At 43.2% G+C, this 15,586-nt stretch overlaps 1 non-coding gene across 1 annotated transcript; it reads left to right on the top strand.

Annotated features, from left to right (window-relative positions):
* Positions 1–6,442: 6,442 nt before the first annotated feature.
* On the top strand, positions 6,443–6,588 carry LOC116885104. Its single transcript, XR_004385969.1, has one exon. It is a non-coding gene; the product is annotated as a small nucleolar RNA SNORA62/SNORA6 family (small nucleolar RNA).
* The last annotated feature ends 8,998 nt before the right edge of the window (positions 6,589–15,586 follow it).

The following is a 15,586-nucleotide window of genomic DNA, read 5'->3' as shown; positions in this document are numbered from 1 at the left end:
TAGGTGTGCGTACCTGAGCTTCGGTGACAGACCACCAGTCTTTACTGGATCCTCCTGGCCATCTCACATGCTCAGTGTTAAATGCCATGTCTTATGTCACAGAAAGTCCTTCTGGGCTGGGAGCATCACCTGAGCTTTGTAACTGTGCCATCAGAAGCAACTTAATTGACTTTCTCCTCAGTTAAATCAGGACAGTAATCTTTATGATTCAAGTCTAATATGAGAAGACATATGAGTGTGTACATGCAATATGCAACACACAGTTCCTAATACATAATGGAGTAATGGTAATAATAATAATAATAATAATAGTAATAATTTACCTTTCCCCCCAGTATCGGGGAGGAAATCCAGTACCTTGCATGCTAAGTGAGTGTTCTCTTATTGAGTAAGCTACATTACCCCATGTGCTGGATAGTTTTTATATCAACTTGTTACAAACTAAAGTCATCTGAGAGGAGAGAGCCTCAGTTGGGAAAATGCCTCCATAAGATCAGCTGTAGGCAAGCGAGTAGAGCATTTCTTACTTAGTAATTGATGGGAGGGGTCAGTCCATTGTGGGCAGGGCTACCCTTGGGCTGGTGGTTCTATAAGAAAGCAGGCCATGGCAAGTAAGGAAGTAAACAGCACCCCCACCCCCATGGCCTCTGCATCAGCTCCTGCCCTCGGGTTCCTACCCTATTTGAGTTCCTGTCCTAACAGCCTTCAGTGATGAACTGTGATATAGAAGTGTAAGTGGAATAAATGCTTTCTTCTCCATGTTTGTTTTGGTCATGGGGCTTCATCACAGGAATAGAAGCCCTAAGACACAGCCCTGATAATAGTGAGCGCCAACCTGATCCAGATTTGGTCACTCTCTGTCCGAGTGACTTCTGACTGCATTCGTCAAAGACGCTACTCTGGAAAGCTCTATAGCCCTGGGCGTCCCAGTCTTCTCTGCCATTCTCTGGTAGTTTGGTCACTACCCACCAAGACCACTCACCCTGTTTATGGTCCCCTGGCCCCTCCGTGGCAGGACTCCCTTAAGTTCAGGGCTGCTGGCTCCTCAGGCTGGAAGACACCTGACCTTCCAGCCGTCTCTGAGAAAAGGTACTTTACTGAGGCTGCTGGCCACACTATGTGGCCAAGGAAGGACTCCTGCCTCTACTCCCCAACTGTTGAGATTATAGGTGTGCACCACTATGACTGGTTTATGTTGTGCTTGGGGATTGAAGAATAAGGTTTGCCAAATTTTTTTTTGTTCAGGGAAATGGATGCAATTATATTATTAATCCCATTAAGGGCATTAAACCAATCTCACACAAATACAAGAATTATTTTTCCATTCATGGGGTCTAGAGTCTACACGGATGCATAAAATCATGTCTGTATATGACATAAACCCAGAAGCAAGGCTGTTAGAATCGGGGATGAAGGGGGCTAATAGGAAGGGGGAGGGGCAAAAAAGGGAAGATGGTAGATATGGGGTAAACGTGCTCAAACCATCTACACCATCAACCCCAACTCCCCCAACAAAGGTTCTGCATGGGCTCTGGAGCAACTCTGAAAAACAATGCAGAGTGGTGGTTGGTGCCTGTAATTGCCTAGGAGACGTCTCAGTCACACCTGTGACAGTCACACCTGTGACAGTCACACCTGTGACAGTCACACCTGTGACAGTCACACCTGTGACAGATTATCTACATTGTTTACCTCCAGACACACCTGTGAAAGACCAGCTTGATTAGGCTAATTGAGGAGGGAAGAATCACCATTAAGAAGGGTGGTGCCATACCCTGGGTTTAAGTAATGGGCCGCACAAAAAGGAAATAAGTAGCTTCAGAGCTTTCATTATCCTCTGCCTCCTGACTGTAGATACAGTGTGACCAGGTGCCTCTAGTGCCCGGCCACGATGGACTCTACCCTGATCAGTACACCAACTGCTTATGCAAACCCAAAAGGTCAACCCTGAAAACATATACAATGAAGTCACATTGTGCTGGCCAGTTCCATGTCAACTTGACACAAGCTAGAAGCATTTGGGAATTTGCTCCCCAGCATATTGGCCTGTGATGGTGTATTTTTTTTGGCTGATGATTGATGTAAAAGGAGTCTGGTGGTTTGAATATGCTTGGCTCAGGGAGTGGCACTATTAAGAGGTGTGGCCTTGTTGGAGGAAGTGTGTCACTGTGGGCATGGGCTTTAAGACCCTCATTCTGGCTGACTGGAAGCCAGTCTTCTCCTATCTGCCTTTGGATGAGGATGTAGAACTCTTAGCTCCTCTGGCCCCATGTCTGCCTGGACCCTGCTATGCTCTCACCTTCATAATGGACTGAACCTCTGAACCTGTAAGCTAGCCCCAATTGTCCTTATAAGAGTTGCCTTAGTCCTGGTGTCTATTCACAGCAGTCAAATCCTAACTTACTGTGGATGGGTCCATCCCTGAGCTGGTGGTCCTAGGTGCTATAATAAGATAGGCTGAACAAGCCAAGAAGATCAAGCCAGTAAGCAGTACTACTCCCTGGTCTCTGCGTCAGCTCCTGCCTCTAGGCTCCTGCCTTGAGTGCTGCCCTGACTTCCCCAGATGATGGACTACAAGTTCTAAGCTGAAATAAACCCTTTGTTCCCCAAATTGTTTTTGGTTGGTGTTTTGTCACAGCACTAAAAACCCTAACTAACATGTGTGTGTGTGTGTGTGTGTGTGTGTGTGTGTGTGTGTGTGTGTGTGTGTAATCCAATCCAAATATTATACAGATTGGGCAGATTGTATTTATATATTTAGGAATATATAGATGTGCACATAGATGCATACATATATACACATAGATATGACAACAATTATCAGAAAAATGGGCTATAAATTTGAAAGAACAAATAGATACTTGGGAGGATTTGGAGAGAAGAAAGGGAGGGGAAGTAGTATGCTTATGTAATAATGTTGAAATATTTTTTAACTACTTTAACTAAAAAATCCTTCCTTCCTTCCTTACATTACTATCTTGTATTTCACATTTATTTACTGTGCGTGTGCATGATGCAGAGGCATGATCACGAGTGCCACGGTGTTTGTGTAAAGGTCCAAGGATAATTTTCAAGAGTTAGCTCTCTTCTTTTACCATATAGGCTCTGGAGATCAAGCTTTGGTCTTCAGGCTTGGCAGCAAAGCCCCTTTATCGCCATCCACCCTGCCACCCCCTTATGTTGATCTGGTGTATCTCATCTTAGCAACAGGATGTTAACTGAGAGGAAGCAAAACCAAAAGAAGACTTGGAGCCTCAAGAATAGATATGGAGCCAACCTCAGAGAACATCGTGGACTTTGGGACTAGAAATCCAGAGTGTCACAAATGTCACAGTGGCTATTAGTACAGAGGGGAAGCCGGCACCATAGCTCCAGCCGGAAGTCATAGATAGCATGGCTGTAAACACCTCTCTGATGTGCCACAGAGAGGAAAGGAAAAAGGACAACAGCAGCTCCAGACAGACACCAGACAGACACCATCTGCTGCTGCTTCCAACCAAGACAGACAGTACTCAGTGCATCTCTGTTGAATCAAGACCTTTATTTGCATTCAAGACTGGTATCAAGTGTGATATAAATATGTAATATGAATATTACATTTAAATATCTACATTATCTACTTCGAGGTCAAATCGGGATGGCACAGACACATCCCTCCATCATCCTCCACACCCATTCCTAGAGAAACAATAGCTGCCGTGAATGTAAAGGAGACACGCTACAAAAGCAAACGAAGGTAATTGCCAACAGGAGCCAGCCAGAAACTAATTGGTCTGCAAAGTTCAGCAAATATTTTAAGTAGTTGGGCCACTAGAGGGAGTATGTCCAGGTTCAAGTGAAATCAGATAAAACTTGCATTCGCATGTTTAATTAACAGCCATAAAGCTTTATGCCCACGTACAATCCTTTCTCTTTTCAAAATATAAGTTCAGAAAGACAGAGTCTGTGAAAACTATGTAACACCAAATCATTTCTCACAACACAGAGCCAAAATCTAACACTGATTTGTAAAAGCTTTTTTTTAAAAAGTGTGTTATGACTGTGTGTATATGTACATTGTGTGTATGTATGATGTGTGTATGCATGCAGGCTCCATGGTGTTCATGTGAAGTCAGAGGACAATCTTAGGGGGCAATTTCCAAAAGACACTGTCTTGCCAATTCCTGAGAAGCAGGGAGATAGGAAGACCTTGAATTTCCGGTTCACCTGCCTCTACCTCCTGAGTGCTGGGATTGTAAGCACGTGTGGGGATGAAGATTGTATCCAGGGTTTCCTGCGTGTTAGACAAGCACACTACCAACTGAGCTGTACCCTCACCCCAAAGACCCACATTTTAAAACTGAATTTAGTACATTTTTGTGTGGTATCATGGCTGGGGCAGGCAGATCTCTATGAGTTTCTGGATAGCTTGGCCTTCATAGAGAGAGCCAGGCCAGCCAAAGCTCCACAGTGAGACCCCATCTCAAAATAACAAAAGACAAAAACAAAAAATGGAGGGAAATGGTCAGTGTCATGGTGTATACCTTTAATCCCAGCATTCAAGAAGGGACAGGTGAATCTGTGTGAGTTCCAGGCCAGTTTAATTATGTAGCAAGTTCTAGACCAATCAGAACTACGTAGATTATCTTAGCCAGGGTTTCTATTCCTACACAAGCAAGTTGGGGAGGAAAGGGTTTATTTAGCTTACACTTCCATATTTCTATTCATCACCAAAGGAAGTCAGGACTGGAACTCACACAGGGCAGGAAGCAGGAGCTGATGCAGAAACCATGAAGGGATGTTACTTACTGGTTTGTTTCGCCTGGCTTGCTCAGCTTGCTCTCTTATAGAACCCAAGACCACCAGCCCAGGGACGGCACCACCTACCCTGGACCCTTCGACACTTGATCACTAATTGAAAAAATGCTGGATCTTATGGAGGGATTTCCTCAAAGGAGGCTCCTTTCTCTGTGATAACTCCAGCTTATGCCAAGTTGACACACAAAACCAGCCACTACATAGACTTTGTCTCAAAAAAAAAAAAAAAAGAAAAGAAAAAGAAAAAATGTCATGAGGAACTAAAAGTCCTAGCCAGGCATGGTGACAAAAAAAAGGTAGTCAGAACTTTCTAAAAGCCTAACACAGGAAGTATTTAAATACAAAATGTCTATGAAAATAACAGTATTATATATAGACATCAGAAGTCATTATGCTCAAGACCAGTAACATAGAAAATGTATTCAGTATAAATCTGGATAAAATATGTATTAATTATAAAGTCTAAAGATGTATTCAGTGATAAAGAACTGACTTTATACATGTGCAAGGTCATGGGTCCAATCACCATCACCACAGAAATTAGTAAACTATTCATGTAGACATATATGTGATTCTTTCTGCATGCATGTGTGCATAGAGAGAGAGAGAAATGAGAAAAAAAAATGTATAACAGGACTCCCAAGTCGTTTTATTTTCTAATTTCTATTTTGTGAGTTTATAAACCAGCTACTTAAATTTTCTTATTGGTTTGTTTGTTTTTTAAAGATGTATTTATTTATTATACTTACATGAGTACACTGTAGCTGTTTTCAGACATATCAGAAGAGGGCACCGAATCCCATTACAGATGGTTGTGAGTCACCAGGTGGTCACTGGGAATTGAACTCAGGACCTCTGGAAGAGCAGTCAGTGCTCTTAACCCTTGAGCCATCTCTCCAGACCTGTTTGTTTGTTTTTATGACAGTAACATGGGTGACTGCCTACTGATTATTTCTTATTAACCTTACTGAGATCATGAACAGCTTCCCCCATCAGTATCTGGAGATTGCCACCAGCACAGTCACTAATAAAAACTCCAGGCTGGGCTGCTGCCCGGTGGAGAGCGGAGTTTCTGCTGCCATGAGGAAATAAGGCAGGAGGAAAGTCTATTCATCAACAATCCTAGTCTACAAGGTTCCTTCCCAGCAGATCAATGGAGAGCCAGCTGGAGTGAGGCCTGCGTGTTATTCCAACCTGCAGTTGGAAGATTGAAAGTTCCAGCTTATCTTGGACTGCATAAAAAAAAATTCAAGACCAAGGCTAGGTAGATGGCTTAGTCATTAAAATGAATACAAATTGTTTTTTGGTTGAATGGGTTGGGTTAGGTAATCTGATGGTTAGAACAATGCCTAGATTAGCAGCTGCCTCAGTTAGCATAGCAGTGATAGTAGGGAGCTCCCCTCACAGTCATGGGCATTTGCCCCTAACCTACAGCAAGTGCGTTCTCTGTGAAGGAGCTCTCCTGGTATAGAAACACTCCTGTAGACGCTGTCAGCTCAGTGTGGTGGCAGAGGCCTGTAATCCCACAAGTGGGGAGACTGTGGGTGGCTGGTTTTTTTTTTCAGTTTCTTGCTAAGAAACATCTACTTATTATAGTAGCATTAGTTGCCAATCAATAATTTATAGTTTAGTTTAAAAAATGGATCCTGCACATTGTTAGAGCTTGGAGTCGAGGTCACATGCTGGTCCATGAACTCACAAGTGAACATAGTGTGCTAAAATGGCAAGGTTTTTGCTAACACCCCACTCTAGTCCAGTGAGTGGGGTTTGATAGTAACCTTTGCTACAAGTTTGAAAAAAAATAGATGGACTATATATCTGTACATGTTTCTGGACTCTACCAAACCTAACTTATTAACCTAAGACTTAAGCATTTTTTTTTAAGTCTCATACTATCTAAATGTGTTAGCTTTTAGAAATAGTTTAAATAACATGCATTAATGATACATAACAGTGAGTTTCATCAAGATGTTTTCATATACATGTGATGTATTTAATAATTTTGAGATCGGGTCTCTCTGCGTAGCTCTAGTTGTTCTAGAACTTGCTTTATAAGCCAGGCTGGCTTTAAACTCATAGAGATCGTTTTGCCTCTTTCTCCAGAGTCCTGAACTTCAAGGTCTACACCACCACACTCTGCTGTATGTTGATCAGCGTTTAGTCTTCTCGTCACTATTACCTCTCTTGTCTGCTTCCCGCTCCTCTTGATCCCCTTCCTCTTCCCAGCTGGCCCATCCTCTACTTTCACATCTTTGTTTTCCCTTCCTTTTTAGAAGACCAAGTAAAGAGCACACAGGTGCATACATGAGGTCTTATTTACAGATGCACATGTACCCTACACCGCGGAAAAGAATGCCCCTCCTCCGGCAACCACTAACTGTCAATAGATTCTCAGGAAATGGTGAGGTCCCGGGAGCCCTTCCCCTACACAATGGTCCGATCTTGTGGATACTCAAGGATGCTGTTGTGGGCTATTATCAGAGAAGACTGCTCAGACTTGGGGTTTAAGTCACAGAAAGTCTTTATTAGCTGGCCAGCGACACACTGGGTGTTCAGGGTCCCAGCGGAACCCCGAGCCTTTCTCAGGGTTAGACTGTAACCATGAAGATCGTGTTCTGAGCTGACGTATTTCAGAAGAGTTGGGCAGAAACAGACCTACAGAATCCTAAAAGCAAGGTTAGTACATTTAGAGACATTTCCAGAACTACGGACCTGACGGATTGGGTCCTTGGTTTCGTTTTGGAAAGTGGCACTGTCCTGTCTGCATGCTGAGTTTTATGGCCTGAGTGGCACTTTCATCGTGGAGTTGTCTCCCCACCCCCATGATGATAATTCTTCACTATAACTCTTGAGGAGATTTTGAATCTCAGCAAATATTCTCTGTCTCATTAAACTTCACCAATAAAATTTAAATAGCCATTAATGACTTTTATGATAGCTACTTGAGATGTTTCTCAAATGATTTTGTATTTGTCAAGGTTATAACATTTATTAGTTAAACAACTTGAACAAGAGTCTACTGTCCCCAGTTTTTACTTATTTATTCATTCATTCATTTATTTATTTAATTTTGAGACAGGATTTCTCTGTATAGCCTTGGCTGTCCTAGAACTTATTTTGTAGACCAGGCTGACCTTGAACTTGGAGATCCATCTGCCTCTCCAGAATGCTGGGATTAAAGGTATATCCCACCATACCAGGCTTTTAAAAGTTTTTTTCTGTTTTTGGTTTTCTATTTGTTTGTTTGATGTTTATTTGCTTATATCAAGATGGAGGTATGATTGTTTTTTGGAGACAAGATCTCTCGTGTAGCTCAGGCTGACCTTGAATTGCCTATGGCCAAGAATGATCTTGAACACCTGATCCTCCGGCCTCTAACCTTCTGAGTATTATAATTACAAGTATGTGCTAATGTAGCTGGTTTCTGCAGAGGTGGGGTTGGAACCTAGGGCTTCCTGCATGCTAGACACTCCACCAGCTGAGCCACATTCCGGACTCATGACTATTCATTTTATCTCATAGCTTAAAATTAATTGCTTAATGTTTTTTACCCTATTGTATAAACACACACACACACACATACACAGACACAGACACACACACACACACACACACACACACACACACACACACACACTTTTGAAATACTGTGCAGTGTACACCAGGCTAGCCTTGAGCTTCTTAGCCTCTCTTTTTCCAAGAGTACCTGTATACACCATCATCCCAGACCTCTAAGTCCCTTTGACATGACCCAAGAGCCCCTCTTCAGTCCCCCTTACTCTAGTACTACGAGATAGTTCAAATTCATCTGGCACCTTTCTCGCCCATGCCACAGTGTCGGGTTAATAAATGTCCTCTGGTTGTTCGTATTGGGGAAGAGCTAAGTAGAACACTTCTGAACTCTACAGTCAGGAGGGGCTGTCCTCTATTTTAAGCACCTCTCTAAAAAGAACATGTGGAGAAAGTTGCCAGAAAGTAAGTTATTTAGAAAAATAAAAGTGAAGTTTTGTGGAGCCATTTTTGAACATTGGCTGACTCAAACTTGGTTGTGATCTCTTCAGCTAACTTCTGGACTCCTTGTTTTTACAGCTCCACATATAACAAGAAACATGGTTTCCCCCAAAGATCAAACGATTTCTTCTACTGTTTCAGCAAAATAACATTATCTGATAATAAGTCTAAAGGGTGATGGCATAAGCTTATAAGCTGGTTCTTCCCTTTCCTTTTCTTACCTTTTCTTTTCTTTTCTTCTGTTTTCTTTTCCATATGAGAAAGAAGTCGGTGCTTTTTAAAGGCACTCTGTTTTACTTGAAAGCTACATTGAGTGTTAAGTAGAATGATCTGAATACTCAAAGGATTGGAAAAAACAGTTCTCCTATAGCAATTCATTCATTCATCCTTGCTTGCTTGGTTTCTTTGGCTACTCTTTTTTAGTTTTATTTCTTTTATTTTATAAATGTTTTGCATACATGTATGGATGGATGGATACCACATTCATGCTTGGTGCTCAGAAGAGGGCATTGGATGTACCAGAACTGAAGTCACCAATGGTTGTGAACCACCGTGTGGGAGCTGGGAATTGAACCCTGGTCCTCTGCAAGAGCGAGAAAGGCTATTAACCACTGAGTCACCTCACCAACCCCCAAAGCTATTTCTTTAAGAAATTATTTTCAACATCTGGGAAATTCCAAAGGCTTAGCTCCATCTCTGGTCTGACTACTAGAGAAATAAAATATTTCAGACTCGGTAAGGAAAATGAGAAGCCAATATAGCATGTTGCTATGGGTTATAGGCATCAGACTCTGCAGAGAACTGCTCCTCGGCAGCAAAAACTGACAGCTCTTTTCAATATCCATTCTCTTCTCTCTAAATCAGCAGAGCCCTCTCATTTCAACTGGGTACACAGCCACCAGAGTAGAGATATACTTTCCACGTTTCATTAAACATAGATGCAACAGTGTGGCCAAGTTATGGTCAGTAATTATAAATAAAAATGATATAATTCCCCAATCACATTCTTGAAGTAATGTCAGTGTCATGGACATTCTTACAAGAGCCAGAGAGGCCATCTTAGCCAGAACAAAGCAGTCACATGCTAAGCAGGTCACATGGTAAAGGCAGTGAGACAGAGGAACCTGACCCTTGACACTATGGAGCTGCCATTTTAGATAAGGTCAGTCAACACTTACCTCAAACCCTAAGAAGTTGGTTTGTTTTTCCTAAGCCATTGTAATCTGCGGGTCTTGGTTAAATGGAAAGCCGGTAGCTCTTGGTTTTCCTTTAAGAAAACTTAGTTACAACTGTGACCTGCTGTAGTGGGAAGGCAAGCCATAAACTGTCGAGGCCTGCCAGCAGCGGCAACAAGTTGGAAAAGCTAGTTCTGTGGGATCGAGACACCTGATGTAAAGCCTCGGAGAAGAGATGAAGCCAGGGATAATTTCCATAGGACAGATGAGTCAGCGCTTTTCAAAACACTCTCTCTTGCTAGAAAGCTACACTGGATGTAAGTATAGTGGCCTGAATACTCAAAGGATCGGGAAAAAACCATTTCTCCTGTAGCAGATACTGAAACAAGAAGAAACTCCTGTGCTGTATGAAACTCTTGGGAGCTGCTTCAAGGGAAAAATGAGATTGTAGCCCTTACGTTCCCCTGTTGAAGAAACTCCCGAAAGACAATGGGAAGCAATCCAGTCTGAATATGAGACTACAGCTCTGGTCTGCCCTCTCAACCTATTATTTCTATTTTTAAGATTAATTTTCCTATTGATGGATGTGTATGTGTGTAGAGGGTGAGGGGCTGCTTGTTGGGGTCAGAAGAGAACGTTGAACTCGCCTGAGGCTGGACCACTAGCAGTTGTGAGCTGAGGTGATGTGGGGGCTAGGATCTGAACTCTTAATCTTCAGCCCCACCCATTATTTCCTAATTGCCTCAAGACAGGACAAACCAGAAGAGCATTGTCTGGTTTGAATGGGAAATGCCTTTAACAAACTTGTTTGAACTCTTGGTCCCTCTTCGCTACCCTGTTTGGGAGAGAACCTCTGGACACTATGCTGTAGCTCTGCAAAAGACTCACAGGCTATGGCCTAGGCGCTCTTCCGGGATAGCTGTCAAGATGTAAGCAGGCCTCACACACCCGCCTCTATAGCCACGAATGCCAGCATGCCTTCCTGCCATTGAACTTCGAACGAAAATAAATCCTTCTTTCAAGTGGCTAAAGTCGGGTGTTCTGTCGCAACAAGGCGGACAGACCGTAGAGGTCACTGAACTAAAGGTCCGATATTTCAGTTACAAATCCCACAGCTGAGTGAGATCTAGCGTTGGGGGCCGTGTGGACCTGAAACTGATTCAAAGTGGGTAAATCAGAAACCAATCTTGGTAGGTGTGGCGCTAGGGTACTTTCCGGAAAATCAAGCTTCTCCTGAGTTCCGTCGGGAAATACCCCAAACCTGTCTAATCTGAGAGCTGTCTAACAAAGGAATTATGTGTAGATATTGGAAAGAAATGGGCTGTAACGTGAGCAAGACGGCCTTCCAAGCAAGAACAGTGGAATATCTCTTTTCTCCTTAAAGTTCCTGGGAGAAAAAAGTTCCTGAAACTAGAAGGTAAAAGTTCCTGAAACTGCCTTGGAGAGGGGGCAGGGAGAGGATGTAGCCTTTGCTAGTATCCTAGGATTGTCCCTGCCATGAGCACTTCACTTCTTTCCCTTCCACTGGGTCTTATCACTGGCTCAACCCAGTTGAAACCCAGAGGACAAAGGAGCAGTTACGCTATAAACCAAGGCAGGCCCATCTCCCAGAAAAGGAAAGAAGATGAGAAGCTGGAGAAATTGGTGACAAAAGTTGTGTTTCAAACATCTCCACACCTGCCAAGCAGGAAAATGGGCTGCAAAGCTAGACCACCTCCTGGACCGCCTCCTGGACCGCCTCCCAGACCGTCTCCTAGACCACCTCCTAGGCTGCCTCCTAGACCACCTCCAAGAACAGCTTATTCACTGAGGATCACAGACCAGTTCCCCTCCAAAGCAATGCAAGATGCTGCCCAGCAGAAGCCAGGAAGGAATGGAAAGTGCTTCTGGGAAAGGAGGTCTGGCAGTGTCCGCTCCTCTTTCTCTTTCCTCTTAACTGTGCTTATTACATTGTGGGAGAGAGAGAAGTTGCCTCCTTTCAGTCCTGGCTGCTGGGTCACCAGGAACCATATCCAGACATGAGAGGATTACACTTCACCCAGGGATCCAGGACCTTTCTCAGAGATGCCATGATTAGATAGGGCAAGTTATCTCCTTTTGGGTCGTAAGGGAAATAAATATGCTTCATTTGTGAGATAAAGCCTGTGCACAGATACTGAGGTGTTTAAAGGAGCAGATTGTGGCAGAGGTAGTTAACCGTTCTCTGATATCTGCTTTCCCCATCTTCCTCAGAGATAGGGTCCCCATATTATAACTGAGTCCATGGCCCCGGTCTGCAGGCAGTTATGGCTGTCGCACCGAAATCTGTCAAGAGCATATGAACAGAAGTGATATTGAAATGTATTCCCATGTCATTAAAGGAACAAAATTGGTCTCTGCTTTCTTTAGATCATTCTTGCTGCTGGTTAGTATGGAATGTTATGCAGTCGTGACAGCAGCCATCTTGGACTGTGAATTAAAGTCACATGTGCAAACAGTTAATAAGGAAGCATGTGGAACCCGGTGCCAGCACTGGGAAAGCACCATGGTGTCTCTGAACTGCTTCTTAGAGGGAGTACCAGCTGTGCTTCTTGTTGATGTGACCAAATATCTGAGAGAAGACAGTCTGAGGTAGGAAGGATTAATATGAGCTCACAGCATTTGAGGATTCAGTCTATAGTGTTTGACTCTCTGATCCTAGGCCCACAGTGGTTGGAGTGGGTGGTGTAGGTGACACAGTAACAGGGACTGAGAAGTGGGTATAACCATCCCACTATAAGTCATACCTCTGATGATACACTTGCTCAGGCTAGGCCTTCCCTCCTTAAAAGTCTCACAGCCCTCCAGATCAGCCTCCAGACCAGCACTACTGGCTGGGGCCCAAGCCATGAGCCTATGGAGAACATTTCTTTTCTTTTTATTTTTTTAAAGATTTATTTATTGATTATATATAAGTACACTGTAGCTGTCTTCAGACACACCAGAAGAGGACATCAGATCTCATTACAGATGGTTGTGAGCCACCATGTGGTTGCTGAGATTTGAACTCAGGACCTCTGGAAGAGCAGTCAGTGCTCTTCACCACTAAGCCAGCCCATGGAGAACATTTATACTCAGACCAAAATAGGTGCTATTTGAGAAGACTTAAAGGCCTTGTTGTGTTAAGCTTGGTTCAGTGGACAAATTTCCATTTTGACTAATATTTAAGCAAAACTATAAAAGGAGGACAACAGAAATGTGGTTGGCTGGAGGAGACCCTGAAGAGAGCAGTCTAAGCCTCTGTTTAAGGCCTGGTCCTTCTCTCACAGGTATGCCCTGTGAGAGAAGCTCTACATGCAGAAGCCTCCCAAAGAAGTTACAAGTCTCCTGCACATTTACAACAACACAAGGACCCTAGATGCTTCCCCATTCCAAGTGCAAATGAAAACTGCCTGATAGTCCCTCCAGACACCTGTCTCTCTCCCATGCCCAAGCTGAGGCAGTCCTGTGTACGAACCAACAGCCAAACTAGGAAGCAGTGTGGCCTGAAATCAAGAATACTTGGGCAAGGTCAAGCATAGTAGTACACACCTTTAATCCCAGCACTCAGGAGTCAGAGCCTGGCAGCTCTCTGTGAGTTCTAGGCCAGCCTGGCCCACCTAGTGAGTTCTAGGATATCCAGGGCTACAGAGAGACCCTGTCTCAAAAACAAATCTAAATACATACATACATACATACATACATACATACATACATACATACATACATACATACATACAAAAAGAATTATTTATGTCAGCCAGGTACAGTGAGTGGTGCTTGCTGGTAGTCCCAGCTACCCAGGAGACTAAAGCAGAAGGATGCTTCAGTCCACAAGTTGACCAGACCCTGTCAAAAAAGAAAGAAAGAAAGAAAGAAAGAAAGAGAGAGAGAGAGAGAGAGAGAGAGAGAGAGAAAGTAACTTAACACAAACTTCAAGTTTCCCCTTTTGTTTTAAGGGCCAAAGAGTGATCTGTTTGGGTGTTTTATTTTGGTTTGGTTGGGTTTGATTTTCTGACTTAATGTTAGAGGCAGTTGAGGAGATGTATTTGGAAATAAAGAAGCACTTCATGAGACTGGAGAGTACGTGCAATGTGAGGCCTAAAGGAAAGGAAAGATCTTTAAGGTGACTAAAACCAGAGGGAGAGGAAAAGACAGGTGGGACTGGGGACAAGACAGCATCCTGGTGGCAACCAATTCAGAGAGTTGAGCCAACTATGTGACTGAATACAGATCTAGTGAGGGAAAAAGACAGTGACATCATCAGACCAGTCCCAAGAGCCACCAAGCCGTCACAGAGATGAAATGACCCCTGAGATGCACAAGAAGCTCTGTGTCCATTTTCTGAGTAACACTCAGCTCCAGAGTCCAGAAGGGACTCCTCAGGACAGCAAGCCCATTTCAGTTTGATAGCTCTGTCAGAGGGGACATTCCTGTGTGTTCCCTTTGGAAAGTATCTGTAGAAATGAAACTGGAGGAAGAAATGCCATTAAGTGGTACTCAACTAGGTGTTTGTTCCAATACTGTGGTTTTTATTTACTTAAGGCATGGGAAGCAAGATGGCTGCCCATGGTTCACAAACAGAACTAAGTGGCCATTCACAGCATTGTTAAATATCTTTGCCTTCTCGGTCCATTGACAACTCTTTGCCTGATTGGAAAAGATCATTCCTCATTCTAAAGAAAGACTCTTATCACCAGTTTCCTGCTCAGGCCTATCATTAAAAAAAAAAAAATGATTCAACTGATATTAAGGAGGCAAAGTGAGATGTTCTAAGTAAACATTCTATATTGATTTCTTAAAAATAATTTGTCTTCCCAATAGATGCTTATTAATAATGGGATTCAATATGCTTTTCTCTATGTGTTGTAACTGGAATGTTACCATAGCAAACCTGAGTAATACGATACTCATTCTCAACATGATAACCAGGATTGAGTCAGTCTAATTTTGCTCAATGGCCTTGTTCAAGTTGCTCATTAAATTCTGTTCTTGCTGGGGACATAGTTCAGTGTCAGAATGCTTCTCGGACCCCTCCATTCTAGTCCCTTTAAGTTGGAGTGCAACTGCCTCCTTTTTTTTTTTTTTTTTTTTTCCTGAAAGAACGTGTCTGGACCACACATACATCATCAGGAACAGGGAAATTCCTGGCTTTTTGGTCTACATGACACTGCCTAAGGGCAGCCTGGTCAGCAGACAGTCACCTGAATAAGGCCAAGCAGAGAGAGGCAAAACCTCAGACTATCTAATCTCTGCTCTTCATTGATGGGGCTGGATCCAGAGACAGAAAGAGCAAACAGAAGTCACCTGACCCTGGGGTCTCTGGCTCTTGATTCTCTTTTCCTCTGTCAGCTTCAAAACAGTGGTCAGGGGAGGCTCTTTAAGGTTTTTCTAAATAATGATTTCCCATGAGGATGAGAGGAAAGGAAGAGAGAAAAAATCGGTTCTTCCCTCGCGTGTCAAGTGGTACTCCTGCCTGTCTCCCTTCCAGAATGCTCTTTAGTTCAGGTTTTATCATTTGGATAAATGTGTGCTGATACACGGAATGTTTGGAAAATCACTCAGGTTCAAAAGAAGTGACGCACACCAACAAACACAGCACAGAA

Source organism: Rattus rattus, chromosome 15 (genome assembly GCF_011064425.1).
Source record: "Rattus rattus isolate New Zealand chromosome 15, Rrattus_CSIRO_v1, whole genome shotgun sequence".
NCBI classification, from domain to species: Eukaryota; Metazoa; Chordata; class Mammalia; order Rodentia; family Muridae; genus Rattus; species Rattus rattus.
The sequence above is the reverse complement of the archived record's forward strand: the minus strand, read 5'-3'. Positions and strand labels throughout refer to the sequence as shown.